The 23,927-nt window shown below is 39.3% G+C and overlaps 1 long non-coding RNA gene across 5 annotated transcripts in view; it reads left to right on the top strand.

The window, feature by feature from the left end:
- LOC108962904 (uncharacterized) overlaps positions 1-9,349 on the top strand; it is an 81,373-nt gene extending 72,024 nt beyond the window's left edge. For 3 of the 5 annotated variants that reach the window (XR_007776946.1, XR_007776945.1, XR_001991630.2), the window contains 3 exons: positions 4,777-4,830; positions 7,913-8,025; positions 8,122-9,349. This is a non-coding gene — a long non-coding RNA (uncharacterized LOC108962904). Of the gene's footprint in view, positions 1-4,773; positions 4,831-7,912; positions 8,026-8,121 lie in introns of all 5 variants that reach the window. The other 2 variants (XR_007776947.1, XR_007776944.1) reach the window with 1 other exon arrangement.
- Positions 9,350-23,927: the final 14,578 nt, after the last annotated feature.

Here is a 23,927-nt window from a genome sequence, read left to right as displayed (position 1 = left end):
TGAGGCCTCCAGAACAGTCTATCACCAGGCACTTCAGCTTCCTGAAGCCTTTAACAGCTGAGAACTGGGTTTAGCAGGCCTTACTAGTTCCACTGTGCTTCTTGCAGTGGGTTGGATCAGATGATCCTTGAGGTACTTTCCAACATAATATTCCATTTTGTGATTCCCTCCCCCATCCAACTGAGCAACCAGCAGCATTAAAAAGCCTGTACCAATGAATAGGCAGTAGCCAGCATTTATTACTCTTTTTTTCTTAAGATTTCACTTATTTTCCTCCCTATCAGTAGAACAAGGAAGTCTTCTTCCTTGAGGTTTTTGTTGTGTTTTCAAAGCAAGTCAGGGTTGGATGGGTTCATTTGTAAGAACTGTGCTACTCAGCCAAGGACAAATCCAGTGCTGTGGCCTGCACTCACAGAGGTCCTAGTTCAGTTGCCAGTAAAAGAAGTGCAAGCAGTTGGGGTGAGAAGATGAAAGCATTTTTCGTGAGATATCTGTATAGATTTTGAACAAAACAACTTTTAGTGCTATAACAACTTTTAGGGCAGCCTTGGAACAAAGGCAGGAGAGAAATCCTGAGTCTGAAAATAGCTGACATGAACTGGAGCATCCACTTAACTACAAATGGTGCTTTTTCTAGAAAGCCAAAAATCCCTATCCTGTCAAAATTGGAGCGATAGTTGGAAATCTGACATGCTTCACGGTTCAGTGGATTCAGTACTTTGAATATTTGTGCAGCCTCTTGGATTTGTTACATCATAAGTTCAGGCAACACCTGGATGTATGACCCTGTGACCATGCTGCAAAAGTGTCCAGTCCTTCAGCCATGAAAAATTGCTGAAGATGTTAGTTTTCTCTGCAGCCAAATAATGAAGCAGACTGCTCCTTGTGTACAGTACCTGTAAGATTATTAAAAAGTAAGGTGGAAGAGAAAGATGAATACAAAGAGTGTTAAAGTTGCCTTTATGTCACCTGTGGCATATCATATTAGTAAAAAAATAAAATCCTTAGAATAATACAATCTCACAAATGTTTTTGCATCAGCATTTTGTCCTCTGAAAATGTATTAGAAACAGCTTCTACACGGTCCTTGTAAAATTTGCAGTGGCAGAAAATTGCTTACCAATAATATGCAATAATTCTTTTTTTTTTCCCCCTTCAATTTCAGATCCCTAAATACTACACAGTAAACCCCAATATGCTGGTAATACTGGGATTTTTCTAATGTTAGCAATTTTGAATGTACTCACAATGTTTTTGCCTTAGTGGTATGAAAGCAATCAGCACTGCCGAACAGGAAGAAAAGAGACCAATACCATGTATTAGTCAGACTCAAAACATGACAAAATTCAGATTACCCCATGCTGAATACAAATGGGGTAGAAATGTTCAGAAACTGCAATCAAATAGCTTTGAATGTCAAACAAAATTACTTTGGGAGTCTTCTAAGCCCACTTCTTACAGCACACTGGAACATAAATCCCCTACTTTGATTTGATTAGTCCAAAAGGCTATAGGATGTGTTATTAAATCTAGAAAACATGACCAGAGTCTTAGTCATTAGCATCACTGAACAGGTCTTTGTTTTTTTTAGGTCTTTGTTTTTTCTTGCTCTGTATCCTTTGAATAGAGCATGATCAGTTAACTTTTAAAATCAAAGTATACCTGAAACTCACTGACAGCTATAAATAATTTATTTTTTTAATGAAAATGCTTTGGGAGTTGTTTAATCTGCTCAATTTGAGTGTCACAGCAAAATAAATACATATTATAATATTAGTGAATATTAGAAACTGTGGATAAAGATATTTTGTTCCTTGTGGATGATAAAAATCTTTGGTTGACAAACTTCCCTGCAGTACAGGGGAGGTACAATCAGCTTTGGCAACAAAGCTTTGATGTACTTAAGTCACAGAAGTCTGCACTTAATGAATAGTTGCAACACTGTGCACATTTTGCTTTTTTTAAACCTGGGAAAATGATAACAGAGAGTGAAGACAACTGTGCAAAAACATTGATATAAACAGCAATAACAAGACTTCCAATCCCAGAAAACACTTCAGTTTAAGAAAGGTTTTATGCTTGTGCCTTAGTTGTACTAAATTCAAGAATGAGCTTAGAACTAAGCATGGAGTTAAATGCTCTCTTTGCAGACCCTTGAGTATGCAAGAAATCTTTGCTTTCCTCTCATGGCTTCTTTTTTATCATGACTGCATTGGACCATGTGGCACAGTATCTTGCACTGGGCAGACATACTGGATATACAGGGCAAGTACAGGGCAAGTATTTAGTCCTCCTTGCTGGTAAATTCTTCCAGCCTCTAGTGTCCTCAGCTTGACATGACATCTTGATGTTTAAGAGCCTTTGATGGATTTATTAGGTAATTTATTTTTCCCTCTGCCATTTTTTTTCTGAGCAGTTTTTTACAGATGTGCATTTTTAGCATTCCACAGGTTTGTTAACAAATTCTACAACTGAACTATGTGTTCTTTGTATTGAAGGTGCATTCTGAAAACTTTGTTTGATACCTACTATAGCTACTAGTTCTTGTACTGGAAAAAAAAAAAAGAGTAATTGTTTCCTCTTCTATTTATGCCTTCTGACATTTTCCCAATGCCTCTTAATCTCAATCTTCATGATCTCTGTTTTTTCAAATTGAGGAATAACAATGTGTTAGTTGCTCCTTGTTTGGAAGCTGCGCCAAAATTTGCACCTTTATTATGTTTCTTTGTGTCTCTTCTAGCTCAGCTGATGTTTTTTCTGAGATGAGTGGCTCTTAAATGAACACAGGAATTAAGATGTGGGCATAATGGTCTACTGCTTGGAGTCCCTTTAACTTCTTGGCTAAACCAATAGTTTGGCATGTGGCATAACAGATAATTGATTACAAAATGGAAACACTCGCCTGTACCATGGAAAAAAGGGGAAGATGTCCTGTTAGATCACATATTGCCTCATGACTCTCACCAGGGAAGATTGATGACCCTTTTGGTTGCAAAGTTCATGGTGTATTGTCACTGACTGCTAATTTTGCACCTGTGTGGGGTGCAGGTTTATATCAGCTGATGCTGAGGAAGCAAATGGCTTGAATGTTAGCTTCGGGGTCAAACTCTGCCGTTGTTGGTCATGTAATCATAAAGCAATGCCCCTTCTTGAAGAAGTTTTCAGGGCATATGTTTTCTTGACATGCATTCCTAAAGCTCCCTCTTAAAGATTTGTGTGAATGTGTTACAGAAGTCTGATTTTGTTATAGTAAAAGTGTAATTTCTGTACTGTTTTGCACATGGATTCTTTACTGAGGAAGCTTATTTTTGGTTTAAAATACTTCATGTACATCTGCATATTTTTTGAGGCTGTGACTATAACAACAATAATAAGTCATTGATTCTATGGAGTAATTAAATAAATGTCAGTGATGACATTTCCGCAAATACTTTTTTTGTGGAAAAATAGTTCATATTTCCAGGAGTGAGAAGTTATCTAGTCTCAGAAAAGGATACTATTATTATTTCTAGCTGCAATACAAATGCAATATTTTATTCAACACTCCTTTTATGTTTGCAAATAAGTGTTAGGGTGAAAAGGAAAAATAGCAACTAGATGCGGTCCTGTCTATGTGCTATTCTGTCTAAAGATGCTACTGAATCTTTTATTTCAGTTTATTTGTACTCAGAACACAGGTTCTGATTGTGGGGAAAAAAAAAGAAATCAGCACTTTTCTCCCCAAACAAGATTTATGTGTATGTTGCAGTTAGGGCAACAGATTGTCTCCAATTTCAGAAAATTTTTCGTTGAAAGTTGCAAGTGTGTGTACATCTCTACAATGTCTGATATCTGCTTGATAAACAGATATAGATATTAGTTTCAACATTGTGACAGCAGCAGAATTTTTAATTTTTTAAAACACATCAGTGCAATAAGATGACCTTAATTCTGATTTACCAGTTACAGAGATTTTGAAATCAAAGATTTTCTGATTTGTTTGCAGGCCATTTTCTCTAGTCCATACCCGTTTCTTCTGAAACTAGTGGTATTTCTGTAAGGTGAAAATTTTATTCTAACCTGCTAAGCCCCTTTTCCCTTACTCCCCCCACTTCAGGCCTTTCAGAGTTAGGACTTCATTGTTCCCTGCTATTTATTTAGTGTTTAGTGGAGGATAATTGGTCTCAAGAGGTCATACACTCTAAAATACAAGATAACCTTTAACTTAGTGTCTGAGGCTGTATAAACATGCTATAAAACCCTCAAGAGTCTACTCCTTTCCAAGCTTGCTAGATGTGCTTCCACATGATACAGTTTAAAGCCCATTAAGTCCATCCAGAAACCAAATGATTTTCCAGTCCTTACATCAATTTCTGCCTAAAGGGCATACACAATGCCATGTAAAGCCACAAAATAGAAGAGGATCTTCCACAGCTAACTATGTTATGATGATAAGATGCAGCCTTTTGTATATGTTTTCTATATAAACTTGTCTGGTTTATGTGCTTCTAGTGAGTTGTAACCTGGTCATGTTCTCTGTAAATTACTAGGAATAATTTCAATTTTTACCTTATTGCCAAGTTCCTGGCATTTTTTATTTCTCCTGATTTTGCTTGGTGATTTCAGGAATTTCATTCAAAATGTGCTGGTCCTTATAGTTGTGATGAAAAGATAAGGTTTTGCTCTTTGTAACCTTTAGTGTTTGGCAATGCTCCTGTTGTTATGAACACTTCATGCATAGGTCCCCCTGTTTGCAAATCTTTTTTATTTTTCAAAAAATATTCTCTCTCTTAGTAGAATCTGTTTTGAACAGCAAGGAAGACCTGAATAACATCATGGCAAAAGACAAAGGTAAGCAGAGAAATGTCAGAGGTAAGTGCAGTTCTGGAAATGTTCTAGAAACAAAGTTATGAGTCAAGGTCATTTGTGATATCAGGGGAAAAATATATTTTCTTACACATGAGATCGGCATTATATGATTATTAGGGGATAGTTCTGCTGAGGACTTGAGTCTTGGATACTTATTTACTTGCCTTGTAGTATTCTGCAACATCTTGGTGCTCCAGAGCTCTGGCCAAGTCTTGAAGAAAGTCTCATGAGGTACAGATTTTTTGGGTCTGGAGGCAGAGATAGTTCAGACACTCTGGAAAGTTTGAGTCTTTGTTGAACGGTTTGGATGGAAACAGTTAATCTTTCCAAACTAATGCTCTTTCCCTTTGCTTTATTTAGTTTGCAAGTTCTTTGAGGCCAGTCTACATGTGTTTATGTAGCAAGTGGTACAGAGTGCTGTAGTGTCAGTTGGGTTCCTACTTCAGCAATTCATGATTAATCTCACTATTTCTTCAGAACATTGATGACTACTCAGTCCCCTGAAAATGCACTATCAAACTAATGCCTTATAAGAGACATGTGAATTCCTTTACTAAATTCTTCCAGCTGTGTATTGTGGTTATAAGAAAAATAGGGGCTTCTAGTTTACATTATTTTGTGACAGACCTGAGACAAAATTGCCCACTTCTGGGGATTTTTTCAAACCACTGTGTTTGCTGACTCCTAAAAAGGAAAGCAGGAGAGGTGTGTTTAAGAATATATTTTACATGCGGCTGCAGTTTGCTGCCTCTGTTCTTCCTCTTTCTGCAGCCTCCACTCCTGCTGGGCTGTTCCTTCCAATGCTTTGATGGTGCAGCATTTTTATTTTCACTTGTGTCCTGTGGATTTAGCAGCTCAGGTGCATGGTCATGGTAGTTCTCTGTGCCCAGGTGCCATCAGCTCATAGTGTAGAGAATATGGAAAGATGATGAACTTTCTTAAATATACTTGCTGAGGATTTAATTATTGTAAACTTTTCTATCTCTGTTCAGCACTGGTGAACCCACACCTAGTGAAGGGTTCACTCCTGGGCTCTCTGGTGCAAGAGAGACATGGTCTGAATAAAGCCAGTGAAAGACCACAGAGATGATTAAAGAGTTGGGGCATCCCTTATACATGAAGATACTGGGAGAGCTGGGGTTGCTCAGTCCTGGAAGACAAGATTTAGGGGGATCTCTTCAGTGTGCGTATTAATACCTGAAGGGGTAATAAGGGAGAGCCAGACTATCTCAAAGGTACCTTACGACAGGACAAGAGATAATGGGAAGAGGTTGAGTTACAAGAGATTTCACCTAAGCATAAAGTTTTCTTTGTGACCACTGGCACAGGCTGCTCATAAAGGTTGTGGAGTCTCCATCCATGGAAATATTCAAAGCCAGACTAGACATGGTCCTGGGCATCCTGCTGTAGCTGACCTTGATTGAAAAGGAGGATTGGATTAGATGATCTTCAGAGGTTCCTTCACCTCTCCCATGATGAGATTCTCTTCTTCATATTTACTGCAAATTATCATAGAATCAGAGAAAAATGTTGAGTTGGAAGGGGCCCTCAAGGATCATTGAATCCTTGCGGTAACCAAGAATTCCTGGTCCTGTGCATGAGTGACACCATGTACTTGAGAGCATTGTCCAAATACCTCTTGAACTCTGTCAAGCTTGGTGCTGTGACCACTTCCCTGGGGAGCCTGTTCAAGTGTCCAACCATTCTCTGGGGGAAGACCTTTTCCTGATATTGAACCTAAATCTCCCTTGACTCAGCTTCATCCCATTCCCTCAGGTCCTGTCACTGGTCATGAGAGTAAGGAGATTGGTACCCGCCCCTTTCACTTCCCCTCACAAGGAAATTGTGGTCTGCTACAAGATCTCCTTTCAGTCTCCTTTTCTCCAGGCTGAGCAGACCAAGTGACCTCAGATCCTCCTCATATGGCTTCCCCTTCACTATCCTCATGGCCCTCCTCTGGGTGCCCTCTAATAGCTTAGTGTCTATTTTTATAATGTGGTGCCCAAAACTGCACACAGTTGTCCTTAAATGGCTCCTTAAATGAAACTTGGCTTTTATAAAAGGAAAATAGAAGTCTGTGTTGTTTCCAATGGTTATAATGTGTTACCAAGTGAAAGGCTTAGTTCTAGTGAATGTGGTTTTTTGCTGCTGTAACTTTCATCCTTTTTCTGAGGACTTTCTTTTCCTTCTTTAATTCTTTCGACAAATTAGGGAAGGCTTTCAGTAGAAGACAAAAATTCTTTTCTCTGCTATAGGGGAAGAATCCTGGGCCCATGTGCTCATAAGTTTTGTCTGATTATAACCAGACAAATGTTTAAGGCTATTAAAAAGAATAATTCATATAACAGAATTGCTCAGAAACAGACTAATAGAGTGCATTTTACTCTTGTGCTCCAAGTAAACTTCTCCCAGCTATGGAGAGAAGAAAGTGTTAAAGTCCCACCACAGGTTCATTTTATTCTTTTAGCTCAAAATTTACCAGCCCTATTTCAGTTATATCAGTATTTACTATAATGGTCACCTCTATAAAGCCAAGTATTCAGCTTTTCAACATTTTATAGTGCTTCAGGTATATTCCCTGATTAAGTTTCTCAACATCCCTATGATGGTGATGAGTTGGTATATATTGCAAATTAATAGCTAAGGAATTTAATAACTCAGTCACACAGCTTTTTTCTTTAAGCTTTAGTCCTTTGACTTCTAATTACATACTGTAGCAACCATACTATGCTTCCCTGTTAGAGAAAGTTTTTTAATGATGAACTTTATTCCAGGAAATGTCTTGTTCCCCTCCTGCTGATCAGGAGAGCTCTGCTGGATGGATTTTTGTATCAGTGTGGTAAAAATGATCGATTTTACTCTGAGACAAACTTTGGAAGGCACACTTGAAGTCTGATTGGCAGAAGGAAAGGGTTTGGGTACACGTGGCACTAAATGAGGGCAGCAGTTGGTTAAATGGTATGAAGCACTGTCAATCATTTACTAAAGACCTACCATGAAACAAGAAAATATGCTGCTACACAGCACCTGGATAATCTTTCCTCTTTCTCCCCTTCAAATCCAGGATTGGACATATTCAGCAGCCTTTTAGCTCTTCTTCTGGAGAAGATAATCTGCACCCATGGCTTTCTTTCTGTGTGAGGAAGGATTGGAGTTGCAGAAAAGGAAATCCTTACGGTAGGTCTGAGAGGGGCAAGTGTGCAATATTAAGCCAGCTGGTTTAGCTCTTGGAATGATTCAAAAAAGCCTTAAGAATATTCTAATATTTTCCAGGTCAACATTGGCTCCAACAGCTGCTCCAGGAGCTGGAGGTCTGTGGTTGTGGGCGGCTGCTGACATTTGCCCACATCACCTCCACAGGGAGGGAGAACAATAAGGAGTTGGTGTTTCTGACTTTGTGGTGAATGAATTCCCTACGCAAGGAGAATCTCCTGCTTCTCAGCCAGTGTGACTTCACGGCTCCTTTGGGCTGCTGCAGAGGTGTACATTAGAGCCCAGATCTGAGCTGAAATAAAGCAGGAGATGGCTGCCACTACTTGTAAGGGCACAGTTAATTCTTTTTACTCATTTCTATCCTTGCATGAACTCAAGGAGTTTACCAAGTCAGTTCCACATTTTGCACCCTCTGTAAAGATACGTGGCTGAGAAACATTTCCAGGTTTTCTTCCAAGAAGCTTGCAGCATCTGTGAAATTGTGTATGACTGCTCAGATATGATTTTCATCACAATTCCTTGTAAAAGATGTGAGACCTGTGTTGATACAGATGATTTTACTAGGTGGTGATGGTCAGGTAGGACCTGGGTCAGAAAGACAAAGACCTGTACAGTTTCCTTGATGCCCAGACCCAAAATTTTTCTCCAGAGACATATGCATCAGACACTAAATTGAAATTTGAATACTTCTGTGTGTGCTTTTCTCTCAGAATGCCGACAGGACACTTTCTGCTATCAGTGTCATTGCAGCTTATGTGACGCAAATTCTCACTCTCTGTTACCAGGCAATGTCTCTCAGGGGACCCACATCATGTTAAAAGATTGGCCTCTGCTCTCAGTAACCTCAGTATAAATCTAGAATAAATTTTATACTGTCAGCAACAATTATACATGTCATTCAGGGCACAAGTTACGGATACAGGTCCTGCCCGAAAGTTGATTTAAAACTGTGATGATTAGAATGTTGCTCTCACTTCCTGGTACAGGTATTTCCCATCTGCTTAATTTTTGGCATGAGCTCATTCTTTCCTTTGGATCTTTTCATTCTGTGGTGCAAAACCAAACTTGTGTACAAGTTCTGAATATGACCTGGCCATGCTCATTTCCATCCATTGTCTTGTATCTGAGCAGGCTGTCCATCAATAACTGTGACCTTCAGCAATTTATTTTTTCACCTGACTACATTCACATGGATGGCATATGTTGAGCACATGAATACTACTTTGGGTGGCTCTTATTTTAGCCATATATCAGGAATAAAGTTGTCTACGCTCTCTTTCAAACTCTACTTTTTGTCCAATTAATTTGAAAATGAACACTCCTTTCTTAAATGAAGAATTAGCACCAAAAATGAACAACAACAACAAAAAACACTTAGACCAAAACAAGACTGCAAAATAAGGTTCATGAAAAATGTAGTAAGTACAAAGTAATCTGAGACTCTGTTTCAGATTTGCAGATTCTGTGATAACCCTCCTGGTTTTTCTGTCAGCCAAGGTTACTACCGAGCTGTAGGAGCTCACTGAATAATCCACTGTGAACACTGTGAATTCTCGCACTGTATCACAATTACCGAAGTAGACACACTACATAAGTTTATGCCAGTCCTCTGGGAACATTTAAAAAAAGTTTAATAGTCCTTAAAATTTCTCATTTCTAACCTGTCCTAGGTTTACTTCATGACTGCTCATTTTGCTGTGTTATAAAAGCAGATAGAAAATTAGATTTCTAGCTCAAGATCCCACTAAAACCATCATTCCTCTTTAAGTCAGCAATAACCACATAACATTTAAGCCTGGATAGAAATTTCTTTCTACATCTACTCCAGCAACAGAGCAACACATTGCATGGCTTGAAATGCTTCTGGTCTAATTAAGAGAGCTTACAAAATTCTGAATAAAGATTATCTGAAAAGATCACTGGAAATAATAAATAAAAGGAGTTCAATTTCCCATTCTGGCTATCTCAGAAATGAGAAAGGGATCTTTAAAATACGGGTGGATAAGATCATTAAATAGCTGCAATGATTTTACAGGCTTTGAGCCCCAATGAGGAACTTCTGCTCTGATTCACAGGAAATGGGAGTTTTTAACTGTCTGATACACTTCCAATCTAACAGCTCCAAGTTTCTGGAACCTGTCCAAATGCACCTGAGTACAGCACCTGTTGTGGGAAAGAGCTTAACAATGCACATAACTTTAAGTACATTAATTATCCCCCCTTTTTAGAGAGCATTACTGACTTGAGGGAAGTGTCCTTGAAATGAAGGACATTCATCCAAGCCTTATTGGATCAGAAGTACCCCATATACTATGGGATTGCATTTGTGAAATAAGGACTCATGTATTGTTTCTTTACATACATGACTGAAAGCACAAACTCTTATTAGTTGATTCTGTAGTCAGTGGAGAAATTTGGAAGCTAGCCTATAAAATCACTCCTGTTGGGACATTAAACAGCTATTAAAAATTGAATTGATTATAAGTTCACCTTTCCAGAGAAAGGTGGTTAATGATTCTAATATCTGCCTTCTCAACAGGTTGACAAATCAAAAGAAAGGCCAGCTTCCGGGGAAGCTGCATTCAGAGAGTGCATTTTTACTTTTAAAAATGGAATGCGTTGTCAAATATATCAGCATATTAAGATAACAAATGGGGTTTATTTCTCTGTGATTATTTTCCCTGCTTTGTTCTCTACCACTTGGGTGGCTCCTGTCCAACTGAAACAAAATGCATGAGCAGAATGACAGGGAGGCTGGGAAAAGGCAGAGATCGTTTTAGGATGAGCAGAAAAATTTGGGGCATAAACTGAAGGTACAGTAATGGAAGGAATGGTTTTGGTTTCATATTTTTGGTGGGGTGGAAGAAGAGTTTCAGGTCAATTGTTTCTCAGCAACGCCTCTGTCACTATTCCAGGAATCCAGCAGTAGACAGCCTTTATTCTTTTTCAAAACACCAACAGGGCTTTCCACTGTTCCTCCTAGAGCGGATGACCCACCCTTTAAACCATGTCAGAAGCTGAGTCCCCATTACTGTAGCTGTGATTGATGGCATGGTTGTCTGATCAGCAGGTCTAGGTTTAAAAACAGTTCACTAAGTCTTACCTCCACAAGAAGACATGATCTAGTACAAACCTCTGCTTACCTGGGATGCTAGGGCCTACCTGAAGTTCTGGATGTACTCAGGAATCTGCCTTTCTACATTTAAGCGGGAGATTCAATCTGATGAAAACAAAAAGCTAACACACAGTTTGCATTGCTGGCTGAGTGTTTTACACCTGCAGAGGATAGAAACAGAAGGAAGCTTTTCATAAGATCCCTTAAATACCATCTTCTCACATAATTTCATAAATTCTTGCTACATTTCTCTGAGAGTAATGCACTCTATTATTCTGTTTCTGAGAGTGTAAGTTAAAGACATATCTTTGGCCTTATATCCTGTTTCTAATGATGTTTCTAATGATGTTCTGGTTGACTAGGTAACCTATAAAGGTCCTTCCAACCAAAACTATTCAATGATGTTCTGGAGTGACTCTTGCATAGAAAATAGCCTTTAACCTTAATTGAACAGAATCATAATTAACCAAGGGTTAAAATTCAGCCACATATAGACCAAAGAGAAATAAAAACTGAACAAGATGGAGGAAGTAGTGCTGAAGAGACATTAGAGTTCTTTGAACATGTTTTATAGCTGTTTTAAGTCCTCACTTTCTTTTCCAGGATGGGCTCTGGGTAGCCAGGAGTGATCTTGTTGAGGTACAGGTTGCCCACTATTTGTGGGAAGGGACAGTTTTCGATGGGAAGCTCCTCCCACTCAAATTCTGTGCTCGTGGGTCTCTGCCTGCATGGTTTCTTCTGATGAAAAATCTCTACCACATCTCACATTTTCTCTTCCTCTGCCATCTTTTGAAATCTGAGATCTGTGTGTTTTAAGATTTTGCTTTATCTGTGTTTTTTCTATTCCATTAGTTATTGCACCCAAAACACAGCCAGCAAAATGGAATGCTTTTCACTTACATATATTACATTACCCATCTAAGAATAAGTGGGTTCATGGCCAAGTATCCTGTTTGAGCAAAAATGTCTAAGTTTTGTTCAGTGCTGATGCTAATGCTAATGTCCATCCAGGGTATAACCAGCTTTCACTGCCACTTCTGTAAGTAAGAGTATTCTTGGTGCCAAAAAAATGAGAAATTATTTCTCGCTTCTGAAATGTAAAAGAAAATGAAAGCAATTTACTCCCAGGGTGATGCATAATACCAAAGGCCTCTCTGGCTGTAAGTCAAACTGAAAGAGAAGCCTTATGCAGTAGGGCTGGGTAAAGAGTGCTACAGGATCATTGAAAGGAATAATAATATAAGACTGACCCCTCCTTCATTGAAAGGTTTTAAAAAAATCAAACTCTTCTCACATCATCTTCCAAGCTACTCATAAACAGCTTCTTAGCTATTATCTGCTTAAATTAATATTCATACATTAGATGATTCAGTACATGTAATATCACAGAAGATTATGTAAGATAAATCTTTGCAGAATTGCTATAATCAGATGGTATGTTGACTATCACAAACTGAATAATTTGTAACAAGCTTTTTTTGTTGGTATGTTTGTTTCTTTCTTTATTTTTTAGAGCCAAAGTACATCCGTTCCCACTATGGTGTTTTATTTTCTGGTAACAGGCATATTTTTTAGCAGGATTAAAATCTCAATATCACCTGTTTGATTTATACCATGACTCTATCAGGTTACTTCAGGTACTCATAGCAGTATTGAAAATTCAGCTGGTTCAGAAAGAAGGGCTGAAAAAGCTGAGTAAAAAGGAAAAGAGTATCCTTTTAGAACTCTTAAACAACCACAGATTTCAAAACACCAGCTAAGTCCAACTACTGATAATTGAGTTGGGAATGCAAAAGGGGAAATGGGAGGGAAATATTATACTTTTAAGAGCAATGCATAGAGGTATGGAACTGGAAGGGTCCACCTGGGTTCAGGGAAATACGTTTTGCAAGTGATCAGGTCATATAACCATGCCAGGAAGAGGATCACATTGCACCCTAAAACTAGAAAGAGTTTTTGTTCCTTTTTGAGTTTGTTTTACTACTTACCTTTTCTTCTGACCTCTGTCTTAATCTGTGATCATGACAAATTGATGGTTTTCAGTGCATGTATTGTCCTTTAGATCTTCACCTCTCCTAGAAGGTGTTTATTCTCTGCTATGCTTGTGGACAGCATTCATAACTCCTGAAGCCTTTATTTTACTTCTGTTTGCATCCTTTTGGAAGATGAAGTTGTTCATTCCTTAATTAACCTGATTACCTGCTTGTGATTCAAATTTTTTTTCTGTTTAAATAAGACTGCCTGGAAGTGTACTGCAGTTGGTACCTCTGTGACACCTATGAGCTCTGTAATGGCACTAATACTTTCCTGTTTCTACCAGAAACATTCTTTACCTGATAACTACAAGGAGTGTATTTACACTTTCCATCATGGCTCAGCCATCCTGTCTTCCATGAATAAACCTCAGGCCTTTTCCCCTGTCATCACTGACTAATGAGTTCTCAGATCAGAGAAAAGCTTCTTGTTTCTAGTCTGTAAGTGCAAGCTGATGCCACTTTTGTACTAGGCAATTTGATTCCATTTCCACTACTCCTGTTCTTGAATGTCTCAGGTACTTCCCACGCAATATGCTAATGCTCATCTTTACCAATGACATCCCTGAGCAAATGTTGTAGCTCAGTCCTGTTTTTAACTGAAGTTTTTATATGAAGATATGAGATGTGAATGGTTCAAGCTGATTTTTCAGCTACAGCCATGGTCAGCTCCATTTTGCTCAAGAATTTCCATTTAAAATGCATACCACTATATTTCTTCCACTAATCTCTGTCTTTTCCTGCTTAATAAATATTTTCCCATATGAAATTTCATCAAATGCTTGTCTCAAGTCAAGTTTGATGAAGGCTCTGTATTTATTTCACCTGTAAAGTCACCTGTAAAAGAAAACTGGTAAATTTATTTTGTGTTGTCATCCAAACCACACCCTTGATCCTTAACTCTTCCATTGGCCCTTTTTCCTTTGTCTACTGCTGCTACTGGCAATATAGATAGACCTAAATGTCTCCTGGCAATACAACTCATCCACTCATTCAAAAAATCCCTCACTAATTTTTAAAACACAGTGATGTCTTTTTATCCCTTTAAAAACCTGATTTCTTTTTTTTTATAATCTCATGAAGGTTTGCCATCAAATCCAGGTTGCAGGAAGGCTAGAAGTCGTAATCCTTTACAACAGAAATGTGTTAGAAAATAAAAGTCCAGGTCTTTCATTTTTCAAAGTTTAAGGCTTATTTAGGCTGCCACATGAAGTATTTATTGTTTCCTACCATTGCCAGGTGGATATTTTTCTACTCCAGTGCCTCAGACCGATAGAAGGACATTAGCTAATTATCTAGCTAAATGACACTTAGTTGCAAAATAGATGATTTTTTTCTTTGTCTTCTAATAAGTTTCAAAATGAAACATGGAGGCAGAAGACTAAGTTTGAAATAGCATCTGCCAAGGCTGTGCTTGGTTTTTATCTAGGGCTCTACATACCAGCCCTCCTGAGCTCCTAAATTCATTCTTTATTGCAAAAGAATGAATGTTAACACTGCCTTTCATTTCAGTCTTGACATTTCAGCAAATTTACCTCTCTGAATCACTTACTGAAATCAACATAAAGTTTTTATCTGCTGATAATTTCCCATCTGAGAGATTTAAAGTTCCAGATGGCATTAGCTCTAGTTCAATGATGTTATTAAATTCTCACTTTAAATCTTGCATACAGAAAGCTCTTGTCAGGTCACATGAATGAGATGATTGCATTAGTCATACTACAAGAGTGATACTCATTCCACTAAGTTCACTGTATTCTGTCTGAAGTTTGATCTATGAGAGGACACTTCATATCTAATAACTATGTCTTCATGATATAGTTTCTTTATGTCATGGTGTTTTTACTAGTTATATACTTGTCAATGCAATTTATACCTTCTTTGCTCTGTGGCATGCAGTCCTCAGTATGCTTGCTGCTTTTGTTAAGATGTGATCTGCTACAGTAAAAAGAAAGAACCCATGATTAGTCTACTCAAGACTTTTTTCCTGTTGATAGTTCAGCTTGAAACTAACTCTACACTTTTGAAGTACAGAGTCCCTGAACTGGCCTCTGAATTGCAAAAACTGAATTAGCATGAATGACATTTTGCATGTGGGAATTTATGCTAGGTTCTACTTGTGAAAAGTTTAAACACACCAGCTGAAACACTGATGAATTATGAATGATTATAATGAAATGGTTATATTTCTCCATTGTTTTTATTTCTTTTCCTATTTTTTCTGGCTTCTCTTAACCCAGTAATATCCAGATGGCTTGGGATAGCAAGATTTCTGTGTGTGTACATTGTTCTTGAAGCAAACCAGTGCCATTGACTAGATTTGGGGATTAAAATGAATTTATCTAATGATTTTTTAAATGAATTTATCTATGGATCAAGAACTCCATATGCCAGTTTTAGTGGGTGTTATGAAATAGGAATCAGTTAGCTACAGAATTCCTAATATACTTTAATATGTGCTTTTGTAGCCTAAATCATCTTTGTATCAGAGCTCTTCAGCAACTTGAATGCACCTACAATACCCATGTGAGTTAAAAGGGTTATCTCCTGATTCTCCTAATGGGATAACTGAAAGTGCAGGAAGATTAAACAGCTAAGTCAAAGACAGTAGGAAGTCTGCAGCAGTCTTAAAGCTAAAAGACAGTTCTCTTGGTTCCAGGTCATTGCCTTGAGCAGAAAGTTGTTTCTCCCTCCTTGCATAACAACCTTACTGAAACCAGCAGTGCACCTCCCCAAGTGTTCTGTGCAGGAGAGCTCCTTAGGCAGGGCAGGGCAGGGCAGGGCAGAGAAGGGAGACAGTTGCCTGTTCTCCCTCTTTTCACACCTGTAAATCTGTTGATAGCTTCCTTTGTGGAAAATCACAAGATGCTTTGCAGACTTGGATTGTGCCTTCCAGCCCTTCTGGTAATTACAGGAGGTTTGTAAGTGCCAATGTTTTATAGCTGGTGAAAAGGGAAGATGTTGTACTTGGCCATTTTATCACCATAAAATGAAGTGGCATATGAGCCAGGTATAGACTTTGGCCTTCCATGAGATTGTCCCATGTCTCATCTCTCGGACCCAGCATCATCTCTGGAGGAGACTCCACCTCACTGGTCATGCCCAGGAAACAGCAGCAAGGCTCAGCAGTGCAGCAGGAATCATGCAGTTAGTTAAAATTTTCAGATGGTTTAAGAGTAGTTTCTTAAGTAACATTGGGGTATTTTTGTTGCATATAATTCTCATAAAATAGTGATGGCATTGCTTTCTCTATGTTCCTAAACTCAGGTGCCCCAGCCTCCTGTTAGCATGTGGGCCACACCAACTTGTAGTACAATCCTTTTTCCATAATTCAGAAGCATGAAAACTGCTTACTTACATATACCTGTGTCACATTTGTGAAGTGAAAATATAGTTGGAATTCTGTGCTGAATAAAAGCAGATATGTTTATTTTGGTGTTTTCTTTTTACATTACAAATTCCAAACAAAAACCTCAAGGAAATTTCTAGGAGTCCTAGGCCATCAGCAGGCCTTTCTGGTGCTGGGGCTAAATGCCTGCTTCAGCCTTTCTTATCATCTTACCTTTCCTCTTGCTGTTTAAATATTTTTCTCTTGCTCTTACATATTCCCATTTCTTTCCCAGATATAATAATAATATAAAATAATTTTGATCCACACTACTGGCTTATTCAGTATATTTCCCATCAGCCCTGGGACTGTTTTTCCTGAGTTTCAATCCTCAACTGGAGTACTCCTCCATGTCCCCCAAGTGTCACTGCCTTATCTTCTGGAAAAATCCCTTCACCAGGATTTTTTCTCCCAGGAAGCTGAGAAGCCTCAGAGAAAAATGGAAACAAAAATTATCTGATTTGCTTTGTCTGTGTTTTGCTGCTTTGGAATGTGGTTGGAGATTGTTTATCCAACATGTGAATTGTTTTTACTTAATGACCAATCTTGGCCCAGCTGTGTTGGGACTCTGGCGAGTCACAGGTTTTTCATTATTATCTTTTTAAGCCTTCTACAGAAGTATCCTTTCTCCATTCTCTAGTATGGCATGATTATAATGTAATGTAATGTAATGTAATGTAATGTAATATAATATAATATAATATAATATAATATAATATAATATAATATAATATAATATAATATAATATAATATAATATAATATAATATAATATAATATAATATAATAGCCTACTAAGAACATGGAGTCAGATTCTTAATTCCTCCTTCGTCCTGGGGACCCAGCAAATACCACACACAAGTCTGGGTTTCACTCTCTCCTGACAGCCCAAACTCTATTTTCTGCTTTAATCTGCTGCAGAGCAGAGCAGCAAAAGACATAATTTTTGGTACAATTTTCCATCAGTGTTACCTTAAAAAGTGGAAATTAGCCTGTCTTTTCTTGGTTTCTTGCCAGTTGTGGCTGTTAGGGGCTGTTCCAGTCTTTTCTGTGGACCTATGTTGCTGGCAAGGAGCTTCCCTTTCTTGTAGTGCAGTACTGAGATCAAGGAGATTGGGACCATGCTATGGCTGGTTCCTGCAACACCCTCCACATTCCATGACCCCAGGACAATGCCTTTTCACTGTGCTCCAACAAAAGCACCCAATGCTGAGTGCTTCAAAACATCCTGTGCAAGCAGGGTTACATGGCTGCTGCTGCCTTTAGAGCAGTAGTGCAGGGATGCCTGGCCCTACAGGATGCTATTTCTCCTCCGGCCTAGTTTGGCTATGTGGACTGTGAGCCAGATGGAGGAGGTTTAACCTTTGTAGATGAGCAACCTTATCTTTGGGATAGACCCAAATCTCTGCCCTGTGGTGATGTGTGAAGTGACATAGACAATGGTGTGATGTGTCATCAGTCTCCTGAGTATAAACTTTGTGCTTTCAGGCTTTTTGGCCTTCCTGGTTGCTCTCTAAAGCTTTTTCAGCTGAATGTACTGGTATTAATTACAGCTCTGCCTTGACCGAGTTTTATATTATTCCTTCACAGGAAAACACATTGTTCACAAAAGCAAGGGACTAATAGCAGACTGGAGTTAAACTAGTAGAAGCAGGTGTTATGCAATTTGTCACCACATGACTCTGGTAATGCATCTTTAGTCCAGGACTGTGGTACCCCTGCCATGTTTTGAAGTGCAGAAAGATAAGCGTACACTGTACCCTGGAGTGCATTAGTCTATAAATGTAATTCAGAAATATGAGGAACATTGCTCTGAATCTGATGGCCTTTTTCTACACAATTACAGGAGCAGCGTGAGGTGTTGAACATTTGCAGCGAGGGTGCACACAGCAAACTGGAAGTTAATTCAAGCCTAGATAAGATTCTGACTAAGAGGGTTTTAATTTGTTTTTTACCCTAATATGATGCTGGTACAGTAGCAGTTTTACTGAAAAGAACCTATTACAACCTATGCTCATCTGTAGAGCCACATTTAATGAGGAGGACACCTCACAGCTTTTAATGGCCTCTACAGATTTCAAGGATATTAATCTAAAATGCCTTGAATATCAAAATGTTTTTATTTGGCTGCAGATGAAGACACTTTAATGTGGAAAAAGTTGTGCACTCTTTGAAATGAAATGAAAAGAGCAACAGATGAAAAAGAGTATTTTCTCTCAGGATAGAGAGACACAGAGACAGACAAGGCATTTGATCCCTTAGTGTCTCGTTTGTGTCTGTCTTTGTTCTTTCAGGATTACTTTCACAGAATGCACCAGGAATATCACTCCAATGCTCAGTGTTCTCAAACTCCTGCTGAATGAATGGGGATAGAAGACTTTCAGTACTATAGAAGAGAAGTTTAATTCAAAGAGTCACAGGTAGGAAAGCATATGCCTAGGCTGCAACCTCCAGATGCACACCCTTAGTCTTAAATCACATTGGCAAAACAAGCCAGGCAAGGTTGTGCTGACTACTAACAATTTTTCAAATGGCTGAATGGCAACAAATCATTCCTCTAAGACCTCAAGAATAATCAGAGCCTGCAATAAAGCTTGGAAATCAATAATCCCTGGCTCATGAATAGTTAAGGACTAGACAAAGGATGGGCAAAGCAAGCATCATCAGATGCACCCTTACTGGGAAGGCACAGTCTCCAAAATTTCATGAGTACAGAATCAGAGAAAGATTTTTTCTGATATCATCCAGCAACAGGTCGTCCATCCAGCTGGTGCATGTGACAAGTTGAGCTTACTGGTGTATTTGGCTTTCTGTTTCTTAAGGGTATAGAAGATGAACAGATAGATGGAGAAATTTGTTTTTCATACGTGGTTCCCTTTCATCTTACCTGTTGGAAGAATATGATGTCTAAGCAATTTTCCTGACAATGAGTTATGACACCATCTAAGGAGAAGGTTTTGGACTAGACTAGAGTCCTTTGATCTATGTGTGTGTGCAAATGAGTGTTGATACAGCTGGATGGCAGCTCTTTAAAGTAGTACCATCAGAGAAACACAGTGCTCTTGCTCACTGTATATATGAATGATTATCTTAGTATTATTACTTTGAGAATTTTTTGCTCCCCTCCCATTTTGTATTCAGCAGGGAGAGTGAGAGAAAAGATATTTTCTTTGCATTCTAATGGGGAAAAATTTTCAGGACTATCTTTCAGGTGATAATCAGTAGCAGATGCTGGACCTGATGTTATTTGGCTTTGCTGCCTTTTTTCTAATTCTACAGGTTCTTATTTCCCAGCACAGTGTATGCTTGACCAGGCACTTTTTTCTACAAAGAGTAAAGATTGTGTACCCTGAGGGAAATCTCATCATCAGCCCCAAGGACTGTAATTTTCTCAGCTGTAAGGAATGTGGTCCATCCAGACACTGCTACCAAGCATGGCAGGCTGTCTTCCTTTTCCTCTCATGCATGTGTGTTGCTACTAAACCTGCATCAGAAATACTAACTCCTGCAGTCTTGTTTACAAAGCGGTTACAGACATGCACTAAGGGAAGCAGAAACACCACACAGTCCTCTGCATGACCAAGCCCAAGGTCTAGCTTCTCTTCAGAAACACTGATCTCAGATGGGCTGTGTCTGTCTGGAATTCTACTAATATTTTGGCCCAGGTTTGGATGATTCTTTACAGGTATTTTATTCAGCAAGAGAAGCTGAACTGCCAACTTTGCCCTTCCTCAGCCTTGTGGGCCATTCCTCAGGGCCATGCAGACATAGGTGTTCACAGAGTTAATTGTCCTGGTCATGGCTCATTCTATACAGCATAAGGCTTGAGCCTGTGCTGGTGATACAGGTGCAAAGTAGAAAGGACATGCCTGGTGCTGGATAAGGGAGCTCCTGCCTCTGAGGATGTCCTCTGTACATTTCCGCTTCAATCAATCCTTCAGATATTGCCCTAAAGATTACTTGCCTTCTTTTGCTATGCCAGGTAATCCCAGTGTTTAACAATGAAGGATGCTGTTCCTGGCTGTTACTAATTAATATATTTTAACCTGTCAATAGTTAATGTGAAATTGGGAAGAATAATGCCGTGGGGGCTACAGCCTGAGATCTACTGCCTGGCAACTGTGGATGTGGATATCAGTTATATCAGGAAATTAGAAACTGGAGCAGAACTGATCTGTCTGACATTTCGTAAGATGATATAAATGGGCCCACTCAACAAACACTAGATTTATGTGAGGGTATGAGTGATATGTGTCTGGGGAAAAGATATTATCTCTCTTATGAAGGTGCAGTTAATACCAGGCATCAATTAAATATAGTTCATTAAAGCCTCTGGGTAATCTTATTTTTGGGTGAGATCAGAGAAGCAACTTACAAGGACTGACCAAGGGGTTATCTTGGTAATAATCTCTTACTTTTGTATCTAGCATCTCTAATAGGATGAGCTAAGTGAAGTAACATCTAGACTGTAGCAACAATAACCTTTTCAGATGGAGACTATGCAGTGAAATTAATAGTGGCTTACTGTGTTTGAAGTAGTTGCATTAGATAGGTTTATTGAGATATGCCAGTAGTGCTGATATGAAAATAGTTGGTTTATGCACTCACTCCCTGTCCTCAGAGGGGTAGATTTGCCTCTGCCATGTTCATGGGGTGTGGCTTTGTCTAAAACATTTCATTTGTACAGATGGAGTAAGTGGAAGCAGAAAAAAATATAGTACTGTTAAGAGGGTGATGTTTTATTGCTTCTTGCTATCCTGGCTAAAATATTCCTTTTTATCCTGAGTGTTTTAATGGAATCAGTTTGAGTGTTGTTTTCTTCAGTTGGACCTGTTGTCTCCACATTTTGAATTCCAAGAGTAAAGCACAGGTTGTAGGAAATAAAGTAAGTGTTCAATAAGTGAGGTGCCAATGGCAATTGAGATCCCGTATCTTATTTCCAGTTAGGGATGCAGCTGTCAGGCAAAGAGACAGAAGAAACAAATTTCTTCAACTCAGCTGGAAGAAACAGGATAAAGCTTGGCATGGAGCCTAAATTTGCAGGGTAACTTCTGAGAATATCTCACTTTCCAAGGTTCTGCTGCCAAAACAGGCTCCACACTTAATTTTGACATTAAAACTAACCACTTCTGGAAATGGAAATGCTTCCTCTTTTCTGTTTTTTTGGTCTGTCTTTGAAAACTTTTGTGGCTCCTTGTTTACTTTGTGTCACAGCTGCTCCTATGGAATGAAGCATGTGGGTTGGATGCTGTGCAGGCATGGGGTTGCAGTAGGCAGGGGGGAGACTGAGCATCACCTCAGGCACAGGGAAACAAAAGCCCCTACAGTCTGCTGGAGGGTGTCAGGAGGAAGAGAGAAATGAGGATGGGCTGCATGCTTATGGCAGGGCTGGGCTCTCTGGGATCATCCTTTCACCAGGGAGAGACAGCTAAAAAGGAAAGAATAGAGAAACACTGCTCAGGAGAGAGTTGTGATTTTAAGTCTCTAGATGGTAAGACAAACAGTATGCTGCCTTTCAGAATGTAACTTGCTGAAACTGCAGCTCTTTAAATGGGATGATTTTTCCATGCCACTTTTTGCATCTTTGTTTGAGACAAAAACTTCACCAGTGTTTAGCATTGCCAGCGCTGGCACTTCAACTTGCAGATCTTATTTGCAGGGGAGAAAAACAATCTTCATGCTCCTCAGGTCCTCCACCCCCTCGAGGTGAGAGATCATTGGAAGGATTCCTACCAAAAACTGCCATCCATGAAGCCCACAGGGTCCTGCAGAGGACCAGTGCTGCCAGGACTTCTTGTTAAATGCTGTGGTGTTGCCACCCACCTCTTTCACCGCCTCCTTCCTTTTGCCTTCCTGCAGCATGGAGCTTCAGCCTTGCTTGCTCTGGGTATAATACATCTACAGCTCTCTAGAGGTCAACACAACCTAAAGTAGGCTAGGTTTATGGCAGTGTATTTCAGCTTACCCTTGTTCATATCTGGGGTTTTCTGTTTCAGAGACAAGTCATGTCAAATGCTGTATAATGAGAGAAAACTGGAAATGCTGACTTACTGAAAGGATTATTTGCCATGGGCTATCCATACCATCAGGCATGGTGTTGGAGTTTTCTGCTTCCCACAACTCTCTCCAAAGCTTTCGGGATCTTCAGAAATCTTTTTCTAGTAATTACTCTGCTTTGTGGCTTTGGGTCTTTTCCGCTACCTGTGTTAATTGGACAAACAATCATATACCAGATCCAGAGAAAAGAGATAATCCATGGAATTTCTTAGACTTGAGTGGGATATTCAGAATAGCATGAAAGCAAATCTGATGATGCAACATGAGGCAAAGCAGAGTCCTTTCCCAAAAAAACCTAGCTTGAAACATCCCGATTAACAGTTTCTGCACTCTACTTAAAGAGCTGGCAGTAACATAACTTGCTTCAAAAGTACTCAATTTTACCACATTACCTGTCTTGCTGCACTATAACCTGCAGAGATCTTTTTTGCACCATGCTGTGCTTCAGTCCATAGCACCTGGCATTTCCTATGGAAGAGAAGATAAGAGTGAAACATACTCTGGGTGCCAGACTCTGGCCAATGCCCAGTTTGCCCTCATTTTTAGGGCAGCCCTGGTGGAGGTTTCTCCTATGGGGCTTTGGAGCAGCAGTGCTGGGAAAAAAAGTGTCTGTGGGACTGCTGCACCCTTTCAGAGCACAAGGATAATATCTATATCAGCTTCCTGATATAGAAGGATTTTAATTAATTAATCTTTCCCCCAACTCAACACTCCCCCTCCCTGCTTCCCACCTGGCAGCCTTTCTGCTGTGCAGAAAAAACTGATGTTGTTTTTCAGGTTTATTTGTTCCTGTCTACATATGAGAAACTGATGTTTTCCTTGCCAAAGTGCTGTCCCTCATAGTAGAGCAGACTAAGCAGCTTTGCTGAGCCAGGTGAGGCAGAAGGACTCTATCTCATCTTGATACCTCTACTTTAAGCTTATCCTTGGCTGCTGCTGCTGCTTGGCACCACTGAGGTCCCACTGAAACCTGAGTTCTTCTTCCCTGCAATGCACAATTAAATAAAAGCAGTGTTATTCCCCAGACCATGCATAGTGCAGCAGGAGGAAAGACAGGAGGTGCAGAAGACAGGAAAAAGGTAAATGGTGAACTCAATATCCTTTCTATTTATGCTCTTAATGAGATGAATTAAGAAAGGCACATTTAATAGCAAATGTCACTACAGCTGTTCTGAAACATCTTTGTTTTAAGTGACTTCTAAGGTTGATGGTCTTATTAGGCAGTGTGCTACTGAAGGGTAGCTAATTAGCAAAACCACTGTATTATGGCTGTT

This window comes from Serinus canaria, chromosome 2 (assembly GCF_022539315.1).
Source record: "Serinus canaria isolate serCan28SL12 chromosome 2, serCan2020, whole genome shotgun sequence".
Taxonomy (NCBI): domain Eukaryota; kingdom Metazoa; phylum Chordata; class Aves; order Passeriformes; family Fringillidae; genus Serinus; species Serinus canaria.
This window is presented reverse-complemented; position numbering and strand designations above follow the sequence as displayed.